The sequence below is a fragment of the Phyllostomus discolor genome, chromosome 2 (assembly GCF_004126475.2).
Source record: "Phyllostomus discolor isolate MPI-MPIP mPhyDis1 chromosome 2, mPhyDis1.pri.v3, whole genome shotgun sequence".
In the NCBI taxonomy this organism is placed as follows: domain Eukaryota; kingdom Metazoa; phylum Chordata; class Mammalia; order Chiroptera; family Phyllostomidae; genus Phyllostomus; species Phyllostomus discolor.
Window position 1 is genome coordinate 61,901,099 of NC_040904.2, and position 13,961 is coordinate 61,915,059.

A 13,961-nucleotide genomic window follows, 5' to 3' on the forward strand; every position below is an offset into this window, starting at 1 on the left:
TTTAAAGAGACAGGCAGCTAGAATGTAATATTTCACTTACTATCTTTAATTAACAGTATAGAATGGGTTGTCATCTCAAGCACAAATTCTAATAAACTCCCTAGAAAACAAAAAACAAAACCAAATTCTAATAAACTGGAAAGACAAGTGTGAGCCAACCTAGGCTACATAGATACATGCTCTTTGTAGTGTTGTATTTCCACATCCAAGGCAGACCTTCCTCCTCAAACTGGAGGTAAAATATCTCATTCTTAAGCTTGGGGAGTCAATTTCTTAAATTATTTAACCTGCCTATTGTGAGGTTAACAGATAATAAATCATCATTATCAGCCACAAAATAGTTTCCATAGAAATCAATGATAGGCGATTACTGTAAGGTTACATCGAAGGCTATTTTGTAAATTGTAGAGTCAAAGGGAGCTCTGTGTTATAAAGAGTTAGTTTGTAACACCAGCTAGATAAATGTGAACACTCTTTTCCTTACTGTGGATGGGAATGCAGTCCGTCTCTCCTACCGACCTCAAACATTCTAGGAATGCGGCATGACTCTTCCCAGAGTAGGACTGGTCAGCAGGGAGCATTCCCACGTGGGATGAACATTCTTCATTTACTTCCCCAGAGCATGTAAAATGAAGGTTCACATGATTCTGTTTTTAAGGGCTTTGTTTTGGCTCAGTTCTGGGAACTCCCTTGTAAAATGACGATGGCTTCTTTCCCAAATGTGTTGATGCTAAGACAAACTTATGATATCTTAAAACAGGAAGCTATCTATATCTCCTATATTGAAAAAAAACTGCCTGTTTAATGTAACTGCTCCTGTGTTTTCTATATTTGGGAAAAATTTTGAAGCACTAGAAAAAATAAAAATTGACACAACTTTTGCAATAAACTAGACTTTAAAAAGTCCACAGACACACTGGAGTTCTGTCTCCAGCACTAACTAGTTATTTGATCTTCAATAAATCTTAATATCTCTACCTTTCAGTTTCTGCTTGAAATGAGAATAATAAAATATGCAATGGTTGCTAAGACTTTAATGATAAAAATATGCAAAAGGACCTAACAATGCTTGATGTTCAGAAAAACTGGAGCTTGACAATAGTTAATATGGTAAAAAAAACAGATTTTATTCAAAACTCTTGAGGTAAGGAAAAAGAGAACTTGTTATAGAACTGGGATTATTTCAAAGACAACATGGGCGAGTGGAAATTTATAGCCAAGGAACAGAGCAGGGGTCGGTGGATGAAAAATTACTAAGAGGAAACAGAGACAAAGGAGATTCTGGCTAAACCAACCTGACAGAATCTTTGCTGAAGACAGGCCAGGGTGATCCGACATCACCTGGAGGGTGGTGGAGGTTCAGTGACCCAATGAGATTTCCAGCATGATCATATATGCAGCATGGGGAACTCTTGCTACACTGACTTAGCAAGGCTCTTGCTAAAACTGAACTTTACAAATAAGTGCACACAGGTGGACCTAGGAAAAAGTTGAGGAGTCTCACTAAAGTTTGATCAAGCAAAGAATCTTTGTCATTGATCACAGGATGCTCAGTAACTCTTGGTATTTACACTTCCTATTATCTTCATATTTGGGAATTAACATTATTACTCTGTAACATAAGGATGCCTTTAATTTCATTGACATTATTTTAGATGCTCAAGAAAAAATGGTAAAACAGTGCTGAAAATAATTTTAATATCTCTTTAAAAAGTATTTTCATTTCTAGGGTTAATGCCATAAGCTTGTATCTTATGTCTATGAATAAATATTAAAGTTATTGAGGAAATATTAGTAAAAGCTTTAAATTTTAGATTCTTTCTATTTCAAAGAGTATGTGAGCTCAAAATGCAATGCAGTTTCTGTGCATTAGTCCCTTGCAGACGCCCACAGAAGCCTCCCATTCAGCCTTGACAACAGCTTGTCATCCATTTGGCAGAAATTTTACTCTTTGAGAACAACCAAATTCCAAATTGTGGAGGTGTTTTTAAAAAATGGGAGCTTTGGTTTTTATTCTATAATTTTTTTTCTGTATGCACAGGGTAAAAGGAAATTTGAACACTGAAAGGTAAAGAATTTCATAAGGATACATTCTCCATTTTGATTTAAGCTTTATTTCTGAATTTAACACTCAAAAATATATTGATTTGCAATTACTTCGTAACAAAGAGATGCTGCATACAGAATTCAAGCTGAAATATCCTTTTTCTTGGGCCTAGCAACACACTTCCCTTTGAAAATGGCTTTGGAGTTTTATGGCCTTTTATATAATTCTTAGTTCCAAATCTCTGATTACAATAATTCACTCATTTTAGTTTCCCTCCAATTATCCTGACTTTCACACTTAAGAGTCAAAGGAGCAAGCACAAATATGACAGGATGGCTTGAAAAAAATAATTCCAAGAGCTTGATGAGCTTTTCATCAATTTATTTCCTATAGACCATGCACAGTTTGGTTCACATGTAAAATCTGCAATTCTAACTCTGAACTGAGTGACTATAATTCCGTATTTTGACTTTAATTGCTTAGTTCATCCCCATGTCACTGTCTTACTGAATTAACTTACTTTGATGCTATGATATAATTGTGGGTTCTCTGAATAAAAACTACTGATTCTAAATCCTAAGTCAAGCAAATGATTTAAATCAGATGATAGGAGGAAAACATTTTAGAAATGCTATTTTGAAGGAAATCTGAAAGCGTATCTCCTAAGTCATAGTTTTTCAGTTTCACAAAGGATTACAGGTACTTCAGACATGTATAATTATAATAGACTTTGTCCATCCAGCATTTGTCACAGGTTTTGAATGGGAATAAGCTTTGACAATGAAATCTAAAAATCTTTTACTATTAAAATAATCTTTTGGAAATCTTTTAATTACACACAAACACACACACACGCACACACTCACACACACACTGCTTGTCTCTCACTACATTTTATCCAGCAACAGAAATTTTATCTGCCAGATGCTGACCCAGCTGAGGTGATTTTATTTTGGGTTTGTAAACATGATAACTATATGGATAAATTAACTTTACTAAGCTCACCACTCGATGGTGGAGGCGGGAAGTCTAACCTGGGCTTTCCTAATACCGCCACTTTTATCTGCTCCACTGTGCTCCATGCCTTGACGTAGACGAGCTGAGATCTCTGCCCGCAAAGGACACTGTCTAAAGGTAGAGACAAATATGTAAACAACCATATACAATGCACTTGAAAAGCAGAATAAGTTTCACTAGTTTAATGGAAACTTTAAAAATATTTTTTTAATTGAGATACAATTGCATATAACACTCTTCAGGTTCAGGGTGTACAATGTGTTGATTTGATACATTTATATATTGCGACATGATTACCACCTTATCATTAGCTAACACCTCTGTCACATGCATAATTATCATTTCTTTTTTGTGGTGAGAACATTTAAGAGCTAGTCACTTAGCAACTTTGAAGTATATAATACAGTATTGTTGATTGTCATCAGTATGCTCTGCTTTAGATCTTTAGAACTTATTCATCTTCTAACTGCAAGTTTGTATCATGGGAACTTTTTATAGGACTGACTTCATTTGTCTTTAGAATCAGGGAAGATTTCATTGAGGAGCAGACCTGTGGAGGAACATAAATGTTCAATACAGAATAGGAGGAAGGATAAGACAGATAGCAAAAGTGGTACATGTAAGTCATCTGAAACATAAGAGAGAAGAACCTCAAAGTGAAGAAAGAGGTACATGTGATAAGAGGTGCATGTAGAAAGACTTGGAAAAGAAGAGGGTGCAACAGGTCTTAAAGTCTTAGACGTCATGCCAAGGAACTTGGACTCTCTACTGTGGGCCGTCAGAAGTCATGGGAGGAAGCATCATTTACTCAACAAACCCTTGAGTGCTTATTATGACCAGGAACTAATCCTACTAATAAATTAGACTAATTACAGACAAAATTATAGAAGATTGATTAGAAATGGAAAAGACCAGGAACTTTTTCAAAACTTTTAGGCAAGAAGGATAAGACAATTGTGTTAGAGACTAAGTCTATTTCACCTTTAGTTCACCATTGCCAGAGAGTAAAATGATAGCAAATATAATTTTAATAGCTTCCTCTTCTCATCTTTATTCCGGGACTAGCCAAGCTGCTGATACTCTCAGTGCCCCAGCAGACCTCTAAGGGGCACACAGGTTACTTGTGAATTCAAATACTACTGTGATGGCAGGCAGTATGAATGAAAAGGAACAGAACAAACATCTGATTAAGTTGGATTAACGAGGAAGGGGTAGTTTCACAGTCACTGCAGGGAATAACTGGCATCACTCTGCCAAACACATTCACATCCAAGCGGGCAGGAAAGACTCACTTTCCAATCACCCTAGGGAACCATAGGCTCCATCCCCCGTTAGCAGGGCGAGGGGACTGTCCTTTACTAAGCACCTGTGCAGTAGGAGCCAAAATTGCGGCCATAAAAGGGAGGACACTAGTTGGGCAAATCCAAGAAAGAGATTGGTTAGGGGGAGGGCACAGGCACAGGCCGGGAAGAGCTAGAAAAGAGATTGGACACTTTGAAAGGAAGCCTGCATTTTTCCCAAGCCCAAGGAAGTGTACTGAGACAGAAGCGAAGGCACGTCTTCAGGGTGGCTGCTGCACGTGAGCCAAAGCACGGGCCAATTGCCCCGTGGGAGCCGTGGAGCCTTGGCACTGGACACACAGATGGGAAAACGAGGCACAGAGAAATTAAGTATCTTGCCCAAGGTCACACAGCTAAGAATTTCATGCCAGCTGGGAGCAGACACTGAGCTGGACTACTGGAGCCTCGGTGCAGGCATGTCGCAGGGTTGGGATGGTGGTGGCCTTGAGGCTCTGGGCCCTGACCCTTTTCGGCCCAGTAAGTGTGGGTGTGGGCCAGCGGCCCACCAGCTAAACTTCTGCTGGGAGATGGAGCTGAACCACCAGGTCATGGGTGAGACATCGAGCATGGTGAATCTGGGGGCAGACTGACTACTTGACCAGCTTCTGCTGCTGGCCACGCTGGGGAAGCGCCCAATGCAGCATCTAAAGCAGACTTTTTGACAGCATCTCCGTCCTGTGTGCCCTTTCTTCTCCTGGGCCGTACTTTCACACTCTAATAAATTGTGCCACTACCGGTCAAATCCTCCCTCGTGGGTGCTCCTGAAATTCTTTTTTTTGGGGAGGGGGTGTGCCACAAGAACTGGTTCCGGATGGGTCTTCCTCTGATGACAACACTACGTGGCTTGTTCCCATCACAGCTGCATTTCTTTATCAAGCCTGAGAGACTATCTCAGGTGGAAATCAAGTTCAGAAGTTAAAATATTTACACAAATCACCAGTATTACTTTCCACAGGCTTCTGTTTTATAGTACAGGACTATGAAACTCTTCTGGTTTATGTCGTGAAATGCTTTCAGAGAAGCTTAAGCCATTCAGGAGCAACACTGTACGTTTTGCTCAGTCCTTGGACTTTTCATCGAAAAGCTCATTAAGAAGTGAAGAAGGTCCTCCTCCACCTCTCCAGAGATCGTATGCTACTAACACTCTAACTTGTATCTATTCCCCTTCCCCTTGTTTCACTTCAGTTGTTGCACGAAAGCTTAGTAACATTCACATGGGAAGAATAGGAGATAGGCACAGTAGCTCAAGTACTGTAGTTTTACCATAAACTAATACAGGAATGAAAAGTCCAGTTAAAGAAACTTTTATCTGTGGTCTCGGGGACCAGGTCTGTGGTGGACAGTAGACAATAGATTTTACATTGTTAAATTAGACTTTATATTTTAGAGCAGTTATGAATTCACAGTAATGTTGGGAGAGAGGTACAGAGGTCGGCAGTGTATCTCCTTCCCCCATGCATGCCTGGCCTTCCGCATTATGCACATCCCAGGCAGAGTGGTACCTTTGTTACCACTGAGGAACCCACACTGACACATTGTTATAATCTAAGCTCCATCATTTACATTATGGTTCACTTTTTGTGCTGTACATTCTTTGGGTTTGGACAAGTGCGTAATGGCGTGTATCCACCATTTCTGTCTCCTACAGAGCGGTTCTACTGTCCTTAAACTCTCCTGCACTTTGCCTGTTTATCCTTTCCTGCTAATAACCACTGATTTTTTTTTGACTTTTTGAAATGTCATATAGTTGAAATGGTATATAGACTTTTCAGATGGGCTTCTTTCATTTAACAATATGCATTTAAATTTCCCACTTGGTTATGGTATATAATTCTGTTCATACATTGTTGAAATCAGTTTGCTAATATTAGCCGAGGGTTTTGACATGTAGTTTTCTTTTCTGGTAATGCCATTGTCTGGTTTTGGTAACAGGGTAATGTTGGCTTCATAGAATGAATTGGGAAATATTCCCTCTGCCCCTATCTTTTGAAAGAGACTATAGAGAATTGGTCCAATTTCTTTTTTGAATGTTTGGTATAATGCCCTAGTGAGTACAATACAGCCTGGTGTGTTCTGATTTGTAAAGCTATCAATTATTGACTCAATCAGATTGTCTGTTTTTGTGTGAGTTTTGGCAGATCTGTAGTAATGTCCTCTTTAATTTCCAGATTTAGCAATTTGTGTCCTTTCTCATTTTTTCTTAGTTAGAAAAAAAAACTAGTTAGCCTTTCTAAAAGCTTGTACGTTTTATTGATCTTTTCAAAAATCAGCTTTTGGTTTCATTGATTTCTCTATCGATTTCCTATCTTTATTGCATTGATTTCTGCCCTAATCCTTATTATTTATTTTCTTCCATTTACTTTGGATTTAATATGCTCTCCTTTTTTCAAGTTTCCAATAATCTAACTGAATCTAACTGAATAGTTAGATTATTGATTTTAGATCTTCCTTCCTTTTTAATATGTATTCAGTGCTATAAATATTACTCCAAGCACTGCTGCTTTTGCTATTCCCCCAAATTTTAATAATTATATTTTCATTTTTAATTCAAAATAGTTCAAAATTTCTCCAGAGAGTTCTTCTTTGATTCATATGTTATTTAGAAATGTGTGTGTGTGTGTTTAAATCTCCAGCTGTTGGAATTTTTCAGTTATCTTCCTGTTATTGATTTCTGGTTTAATTCCATTGTTGTCCGAGAGTAGACATTGCATAATTTCTGTCTTTGAAATTTGTTAAGGTGTGTTTTATGTCCCCAAATATGGTCTAATTTGGTGAATGTTTTATACGAGCTTGAAAAGAATGTGCATTCTGCTGTTGTTAGATGAAGTAGCATGTAGATGTTAATTATGTCTAGTTGATTGATCTTGTATTTAATTATGCCTTTCCTGGTTTTCTGCCTGCTGTCTCAGCCATTTCTGATAGAAAAGTAGTCAAGTTTCCAAAAAAACAGTGAATTACCTATTTCTCCCTCAAATGCTTTTGGTTTTGGCCCCACGTATTTTAATATTCCATTGTTATGTTCATATGTATTGAGGGTTGTTGAGTCTTGTGGGAGAATTGACAACTTTATCATTACATTAGGCCTTTCTTTATCTCTGATAACATTAAATGCTCTAAAGTCTGCATTGCCTGAAATTGATATTGTGACTTTCTCTTTTAATCAGTATTAGCATGGTATATTTTTATCTGTTCATTTATTTGTATTCCATATGTGGCTTTGAATTTAATGTGGGTTTCTTAGGTGAAATAGGATGGTTAGAATGACCTGGAGTTGGTTATTTCCCTTCTCCCAGGTCAGACAGGCTGTGAAGGGATTGTGGCAGGTAGGCTCTGGTTAATAAATAGTTTCTCCTGAGTGCAGACTTTGGTAACAAGAAAAGAATGATGTGTTTATTTCACAATGGTTCCTTCCCCCCACTGCCTGCTGGAAGTCAAGGGTATTTTTCTCCTTTAGTCACCGTGAGAACCTGGTAGAGCTCCAGGAGGTGGTATTCACAAAACTGTGGCGGCTTCCACATGACCGGTGTGTTGTAACCCTTCAAGGCTGGGAAGGTTCATGGTATCTGTGCAGACGGAAAAATATTCATGGAGCCTTTGGAATGTCTGGCATGCCTTTATTCATGGGTAGGCAAGCCACGCATGCTGCAAGCTGCATGTCTGTCTGCATGTCTTTGCGTGGCACATGTCATGGCCCTTGCTCCCCATCGTGGCACCCACTGTGTCACCTGTCCCTTTGTATGTGTCTCTAACTAGTGAGAAGCCCCTACTTATTTAAGTACTAGAGGGGAACAAAGCTGGAAAACTGCCATAACATTACAGAATGTAACATAATTCCACACACGCGAGCCCACTTCATGTTATGGGAACAGTTTATGGGACCCAGTCTCAAGGTTATGAGAACACTGGTTATCAGGCCCCTCCAAGGCTATGGGAACACTGCTTCCCTTAGCCACCCAGACACCTGGGCGAGGAAGCCAGATTGCCTCCACTTACCCTATAACAGGTTTCTTCTGAAATTTTAGTTGTTCATGCTGAGCCACCAGCAGTTCATCTATTATACTTCAGGTTTTCCTTCTCAGTACTGGTTCTAACAGAGGTTTCTGCCCCAAGTCGAAGAATCCCCTTCCTTTACATGCTTACGTGCCCATAACCTGCTTAGCACAGTGCTTGGCACTTGGGAATCTCCTCAAGGCTGTGTACATCCAACAACATATTAGGTGCTGGAGACTGAGCATGAACCAGCTCAACAGGATTTCTTGTTCATTCTTCACACTCATTAATCTCACTCAGGGAGGCTACAGAGAGGGGACCCTGGAGTTCATACAGAAAAGTCCTGTAATACCAGTTTATTAAAAATCTGTTTCTTTCTCCATTTGTATAACCCTACAGTTCTGCTCAGCTTTGAACACAGGTAGCCCCACGAAATCATCCATTTTATAAGCCTTATTAATTCCCAGATGGAAATACGATCTAAAAACACATGTAGTTCCTGTTTGACTTTGAGCAAAAAAAAAAAAAAAAATCATAACGCTCCATATGTCACATTCTGAGACATTTTTCCCTTGGATATAGCAATTCAAGGTTTTTTCCCCTGAAGGCCTTCACCTGACATGCAACGCCAAGTTACACATATTTAAGGAGGACAGCTGTGGGGCAGCACACAATTGATCCAGCCTCAGGGCGAAGACTTTACTCAAAGTTGGGCTAGAACACATATTTCTAGAAATAGCAGAATACATTTACACATAAATATCTTCCTCTATGGTAATAAAGGCAGAAGCGTTTATCTAGCAGTAGCACAAATCCAAACAAGTTCTGGTTGAGTTGCACCTGAACACACAAGAAGAAAAAATCAACCAAAAACCCTGTGCTCGCTGAAGCAGAACTTGTGGGAGGGGTTTACCCGCTGTTACTGTCACTACCAAAGTTCGTTCTTGCTCTTTGTGTTACCTGTACTGCTCATTTTGTACCTACCATATAATCTTGTACTATCCTTTAAGGTCTCAAACATTTGTTTCTGCCATTTTACTGGGAACAAGATTCGTTTGGTATTCTATTCCTGAGTTGAGAAAACAATAAGTGTCTGGAGATTTTAAAATCAAGTAAACGTGTTTGGGTCACTTACATAGTCAATGAATACAGCACCTGAACTGAAACACAGAGTTCGTAATTGTCCCACTCTTCCTGAGGGTGTACAAATACAGGAGGCTTAACAAAACCTCATTAAGCAGTCTCTGGAATTAAAACAACTGAGCTATTTGCCGCACCTCACAGCTTGGAATGCAGACAATCAGGATTTAGAGGGTGTCAGGCACAAACCAAGTTAAGATGACGCAAGCCACTGCATTAGATGGTAGAGAATGTCTACCCTCCTCCTACTCAAAATGCCTGGGAAACAGGAAATACAAATTCAGTTAAGATGGTCTTCCCTTCCCAAAATACAGAAGTAATTGTCACATGCTAGACGCCAGTGACAGAATCTTATTGATGAGTCTGTGATCAAAGGGGACGTGGCTTCTGCCTTTGCAGCAGCCATTTGACCGCTGTCCTGCAAACAACACAAGCTAATAGGCTCATGACGATTGAACAACTACAATAAAAACTTTGGTTTTGACCCATGCTAGGAAGAAGAGAAAAGACGAAGACATGCTCAGGATGGAAGTAACTCAGAGTTCTCAGAGGCATATAAAAGTTAATTATGCTAGAGTGCATTTTATTCAATGTAGAGACTATTTTGAAAACAAAGATACCTAAGCTTTAGTACCCATGTCCTTTTGAGGCTGTATTTTATACTACTTGAGGGTAATTTCCCACAGTGTGTAATCTTGTTGGGTGGTACACCCTGGCAGCCAGCTAGCTATTGATAATGATTTAGTTCCTCCGGTTGGATTTTTCCACACATGACTTGGGATCTTTACTCTGTGAGCCATACAAGGATAGAAGCAATTCATTGTGAGCAGCAGCACCCACATATGGGACAGAGGAGGTGCCAAGAGATGCCCCATCAGATGAGCCATCTATCTGTATATATCATCTATCTGCATCTATATATGCATATATATACGAGGTCTGTCTGGAAAAAGTCCAACCATTGTTAATATAATGAGAATGGTTTTTGCAACATCGATTAACCTGGCAGCCCTTAAGGAGAGTGGACTGGAATGTGCATGTGTGAATAATTATGACTTCACTGTACTAGTCAGTGGGGGTGGTAGATGACATTGAGTGACCATGTGTGCTGTGTGGCCATCACATTCAAAATGACTGAGTGAGTAGAGCAACAAATGTGCACCAAGTTTTGTGTTAAGCTTAAACATTCCTCTGTGGAAACTAGTCAGATAATTCAGAAGGCCATAGCTATGGGCAACTGGTGATTGGCAGCTTCATCATGACAATGCACCCGCCCTGCATCACATCTTGTGCAGAGTTTTTTGTCAAAACATCAGATTACCCAGGTGACTCAGCTCCTCTACAGCCCAGATTTGGTGCCCTGTGACTTCTGGCTTTTCCCAAAACTAAAATCTCCTTTGAAAGGGAAGAGATTTCAGACCCTCCCTCCATGAGATTCAGAAAAATACGAAAGGGCAGCTGATGGCAATTGGGAGAACTGTGTAAGGTCCCAAGGTGCCTATTAGAAGGGGACTGAGGCATCATTGTCCTATGTACAATGTTTCCTGTATCTTGTATGTTCTTCAATAAAAGTCTATTTTTTATAGTGCATAGCTGGATACTTTCTGAACAGGCCTCTTATATCCTTAAATATATCAATATTCATCTATCATCTGTAAGCTTAAGCTAGCCACAAATATTTGTTACTTATTATGAAACAATGTCTTAATTGATACCAACACAAGGAAAATATCCTTGGGGAAATATGGAGAAAAAAGGGATTGATTATCTGGTTTGGATATATCCAGTTAAAAGTCCTATAATATTCCAGGAATTTAGTAGTTCATGGTACTGGTGTGAAATTCCTAATTCAGTCATTCTGTGTTCACCTGGGAACAAGTTCTCAGAGACAGCATTGCTGCTCCCAAAGAATGGAGCAGGAGTTCAAGAACTGCATGGCTCCTTCTGACTAGATAGCTTAGAGAAAGGAAATATCTAAATTCAAGAATTAGAAATAGAATGTATAGGTGGCTTTCACCCACCTTCCACTAAGCATCCTCTGCCCTCAGAGCAGGTTCCCTTTTCATCTCTGATGGTTCTTTCTCTGATTAAAGATTGTTCTGCTACTCTCTCACATTAGTGATTTCCTTGAGGAGGAAGCCCACTACCCACGTCTGTTTCCTCATCCCTGCTTTACACAGACCTAGAAATAGAATTAGGTGTCAGTACAGCAAAAGAGATAAACCACAGATAAGCCTTGCCAGTAGGGTTGGTATCGTATCCATGGAAAGGAATTGAAGACTCCTTTACATCGCTGATTTACATTGGAGAAATTTAAAGGATATGTACAAGAACAGACTTTTTTGGTGCACGTTAAAGGCTGAAACATTTTTAGATCACTAGTACCAGTTGCTAAGATAAAATTGTTTCTTGCCATACTGTGAACATAGGTACTTACGTAACTTTGTTAAAACCTTTTGCACATGTGTTTTGAAGCAGCTAATATAAATTAATCATCATCTCCAAGTGACTCTATAAAGAAACATATTCGAAATACTATAAATTTATTGTCAACAGTTCTCTTTTTGGTTCCTACATATCCTCTTCTTAGCTGCCTACACTTAATTTATTTTCCATAACTATCAGTGATACATTGTCTCACTAGGTTAGATAATAGATTAAGGGACAACTTTATGTGTACCTTTTAGACTTCCTCCTATTGTATAACATCCATATCATTGTTTTCTTTTTTTTTTTTTTTCTGTTTAGCCACAGTGGAGAGGGTTGAGCATAAAAATAAAAAAATTGTTTTCATACATTCATTAAATACTTTTTTTTTGCTAGAACTCTCCATTCCTAACTTGCTTTTTTTCAATAAAATATTTTGGTTCCCTCCCACCACTAGAAGTTGTCATTAAGATGGCCCTAACGCTAATGCCTTTGGTAAACTGCTTTTAATAATAATCTTCTGGGAACTGCTTTATACAATGGGCAGTATTTCTTTCCACACATTTAAAATATTGTGATTTACTGTGTTTCAAAATAAAAATTAAAGGCAATAGTTGTTTTCAGGAAAGAAATAAAAGCATTGGTTTGAAATCCACAAAGGGACATTAGGTACATAATTACAATGTATTCATTAATTCAGGAGGGGAAAAATAAATTTGAATGCTCTTTGAGGGTTAGTATGAAAGCAGCAGTAGGATAAGAGAGAGAAAGATTTATATATAGAGAGAAAAATTTATTTTCAAGAATTGGCTCACTAAATTATGGGAGCTAGCTAATCTGAAATCTGTAAGGTAGACTGAAAAGCTTGAAATTCAGCTAAGAGCTGATGTTGCAATTTTAAATTTGGAGGTTGGAAATTTAGGTAGGGTTTCCATATTGCAATTTGGAGACAGAATTCCTTCTACTTTAGGAAACTTCAGTATTTCCTCTTAAGGCCCACCCACATTTTGGAGAATAAACTGCTTTATTCACACTCTACTAACTCAAATGTTGATAACATCTAAAAAATACCTTTATAGCAACACCCAGTCTGTTGTTTGACCAAACAACTCAGCACCATAATCTAGCCAAGTTGAGCCACAAAATTAATCATCAAAGAAGGTTTAGAAAGAAAGAACATTTTGTATTTAACCTGGTTATAATTGCCTGCAGTTAATTTTTATGGTCACCATTCTTAATTGATTTTACTAAATATTTGAAATTAGTTTGAATATCTTAATTATAGATTCCTGTTTAGTACATTGTAATGTAATGTTCAGCCATGAAAAATTCACCACTGAATATACTTGAATATATTAGGCCCATTCTCCTCTGCAAGTCATCATCTGATGGCTCCTACTTTGCTTGGTGATGTAACACAGCAGCCCACATATAAAAAATAGTGTAAAGAACAGAGTAGACAAGTGCCAATTAAAATTATGCAAAAAAGAATTGTGTCCCCAAAAATGAAAGAATGAGAACATTTTGTTCTGACATATTTGAGAGTCAGAAAAATAAATTAAACAGGAAGATACACTGGGATATTTTGAGTAGCAGATTATAAATCTACATACTAAGTATCACGTATTACAAGTCATTTTGATTGCTCAGCAGAGCCTACTCTTAGTTGTATCTGCAGATTATGTATCAAGGATTTCTGAAAACATCCCTATCTTATAAAAATCAAACTTCATCAAATCTAACGGCACAAAGCTAACTGTATTGTTTCTGCAGAAACTGTATTGTTTCTCTTTGATAAGACTTGATAATTCATGTGCTACTTAGAATTATTTTTATTCTATATCTTGCAATTGAGCATCACGTAAAGCACATGAAAAAATTCATCTAAATGGATTTTCAAGAAGGTAATAAAAGAAAGCCACCTATCTAGATGACCCATGTTGGATCAATGAAAAGGTTTTATTTTTATTTGATAATGAATAAAGATGCAACATTTGCTC